The sequence below is a fragment of the Abramis brama genome (genome assembly GCF_963993115.1).
Source record: "Abramis brama genome assembly, chromosome: 14".
Classification (NCBI taxonomy): Eukaryota; Metazoa; Chordata; class Actinopteri; order Cypriniformes; family Leuciscidae; genus Abramis; species Abramis brama.
In genome coordinates, this window is record NC_139976.1 from 33,834,020 (window position 1) to 33,837,347 (window position 3,328).

General features: G+C 34.3%; 1 long non-coding RNA gene across 1 annotated transcript; it reads left to right on the forward strand.

Annotated features, from left to right (window-relative positions):
• Window positions 1-298: 298 nt before the first annotated feature.
• LOC311096611 lies at window positions 299-2,084 on the forward strand. The gene is made up of 3 exons (XR_014609062.1): window positions 299-381; window positions 726-813; window positions 1,959-2,084. It is a non-coding gene; the product is annotated as an uncharacterized lncRNA (long non-coding RNA).
• The last annotated feature ends 1,244 nt before the right edge of the window (window positions 2,085-3,328 follow it).

Genomic DNA, 3,328 nt, shown 5'->3' on the forward strand with positions numbered 1-3,328 from the left:
AGTTCAACGGGAGATGTATTGGAAACATCCACACCTGTAATGACAGCTTCTGGAGGATCAACCTCACTTGAAACTACACCTGCCATAATATCTGCTGTTGAATCCAATCCACAGTTCAACAGGAATTCTAGTCTTTCAGCTACTGCCTTACCTTTTTTGAAACTACAATCACTCTGAAAACTACTACTGCCCTATGAACCACTTTTGCTGGAACAACTTCGGTTAGTTCAGTGGGAATTTTGGAAACATCTACAGCTGTAATGATCTTAAGAAGAGTAGGGTTACAAGGCCCACTACAGCAGCTAAAACATTTCCACAAAACCATCAACTGCAACTGCTGAAGCCACAGCTGTATATACAACTGCTTCCACAACTGAAGTTGTAAGTTTTACATCTGAATTTTTACAAATGCCCTCACTTGTAATGACAGCAGGAGATAAAACAAACTCTGCTTAAAAATCAGCAAGGGAGATGTGTATTTGCAGTACTGTTACTCAGGAAACTAGCACTATTGCACTTTTTTTTTTTTTTCTAGCTTCAACTGAAATAAAACAAATTAACTAACTCGAACCAGTTTTATAATATTGTCTAAGATTTCTCTACAGCAGTCTCTACTTCGACTTGACAATTTTAATGCAAAGTTTTCATCTAATTTTCTTATGGACAATTTCAACATTATTGCATCTGTCCATTTAAAAAAAATAACATTTATTTTGTTCCTTCAGGTGAATAATATTTGATGTTTACCTTGTGGCCGTCATGGATTGCAGATTTAAATATGTATGATGTAATGAACTATGCGACTATTTTCAGGTAAGTCTTTTGGAGACAACTGTACAGATTTAATTTGTTTACATTGGCTACTACTGAAATCAATACTGAGACACAACAAAACTGAGAAAACAGCAAGCATTTTTTAATAAAGCATAAGAAAAGCATAATTATATTTACTAGAGTGCCAAATTGCAGAATTTGTGCAGTCACATCACGTTTATTTATAAAGCACTTTATACAATAGATTGCTAAAAATCAAGCAGCTTTACTGTATTAAACATGAAAAACAGTACACCATTTTCTACTGTAAAGCTGCTTTTCAGTGTGTTCATGTTTTCAATCGCGGATGTCTGACCTCGACGGCATGAGCAAGAAGGTGGAGCCTCCGCGCGCACCTACCTATTACATAATCTGCACAGACCAATGGTAGTACAAAGATGTTTACCAGCTGTAGTGAATTTTTTTTTTTTCCGCAAGCTGTTTTTTGCAAGTTAGTTTTGGCCTGATTTTGTTTGAAATGACATCACATCAGTTCGTTCTTCGATTTCGCTTAAAGTATATCGGAGCCTTAATTTAGCTGAACCGTATACAAAAACTGTTCATATCTTAAGCAGTATGCAGTATTTCTATGCAGGTTGCACTTACTAAACGATTTTCCTGCTCTCCTTAAAGGGATGCTTTCCTTTTTTGATGCTTTACATTTTCAAATGTATTTTACCTGCCTCATGTGGTTCCAAACCCTTGGGACTTTTGTTAATCTTCAGAATACAAATTAAGATTTTTAATATTCTCAATTTTTTGGCCATCCTTTAATCAACATTTGTAGTCAAAGATTATATTGACTTTTTTAAAGACATAAGTAATCCATTTGAACCAAGCTGCTTAATCCTCTTCAGTATTGTTGAAGGGAAAATTGCTCTAAGCTGACTGATTTATTCACACATCAATGTAAATGTAATGCACGGAGCACATCAAATATGGTGAACGGAAGCTGAAATGCACAAGTTTGATTGTGATTTCAGTGGATGGACAAAATGAAATTTGTTCATTTCTTTTCTTAAGACAAATTTGCTCACTCATGTTGTCCCAAAATATTTTTCTGGGTCAACTAACCAGTTGAGTTCATGTTGTGAAGTATATTAAGCAACATAACCTTTAATGAACTAATTATGTTTGTTTTGCAGTTGTATCTGAGGAACAAGAACAGCATTGATAATGCCAATTCTAACAAGATAGACAAGCAGATGAAGAACAATGAGATGATGACAATGAGATAGTGACAATGTCTTGTGGTATTCCCTAAAGATTGCTACTCCAAATAGTATTTTGAAAATGTCTTTTATATTTTATGTAAAATGTCACTATATTAAATGAATAAAATATTTTCACTGTTCTCGACTTAAATTTGTTTTGATTTAGGTGTCATGTTTAGGTCCACATGTTTCTTTTATACTGGAAAATAAGCATTTCATAAGTTTTAAAGGCTTTATTGGCAAAAAACATTCAACATATGCAAATAGTCAATATTTTCAGTATTGACCCTTCATAAACTCTGCAATTCACTCTGGCATGCTGGAAATCAGCTTCTGGGCCAAATCCTGAATGATGGCGGTCAATTCTTGCCTTAATGCTTGGAGTTGATCGCAATTTGTGAACTTCAGCTTGCCCAGTCGCCTTTTGAGGATTGACCACAGGTTCTCTATTGGATTAAAGGGGTCTTCGGAGCAAATTAAGCTTTTTGCAATTATTTAAAATGCATCTGATCACTCTGCACATCTAGAAACAGTGTGAATCAACACCACCACAACTTAAGCAGAAAACTTTGTGAAAAGTCACTTCAACTTAAATTATATTAAACTAACTTAAAGCAAGTTGAATCTCTTAAAACTAAATTATTTTCAGTTAATGTAAAACATATGTTGCAATGACATCATGATCATGTTTTTTTTAGTGTAGATAGTTCCGTTTTCACAGTTGAGGCCTATGCATTGCTTTTATCTGTAGAACAAATAGAAAAGGAAGAGCCAAGTCTTTTTTTTTTTTTTTACATTCTTAATTTTTCTCACAAGCAATCGAGTCCCTGCAGACTGACTCATAATTGCCAGTATAATAGGAAAAGTGGAATATTTAAAGAGGATTTTAATCTTATCGGATACCGGGTCATATGGGACTGGCTTATAATGAACAGGCAGATAAAGCTGCTAAGAAAGCCCATTAACCGAGAATGACAGAATGTCAAATACCAACATCTGGTGTTAAACGTATACTGAGTTTGTATGTTTCCAAAAAAGTAGTGAATGGGATGACTATCCATAACTAATTATATGAAGTCCAATTATTATATGAAGTCTTCAATTATATGAAGAATATGAAAATCCAGAAATCACAATGTATGATTTTTTAACTATTTATTTGTATGATACAGCTGCAAATAAGTATTTGAACACCTGTCTATCAGCTAGAATTCTGACCCTCAAAGACCTGTTAGTCTGCCTTTAAAATGTCCACCTCCACTCCATTTATTATCCTAAATTAGATGCACCTGTTTGAGGTC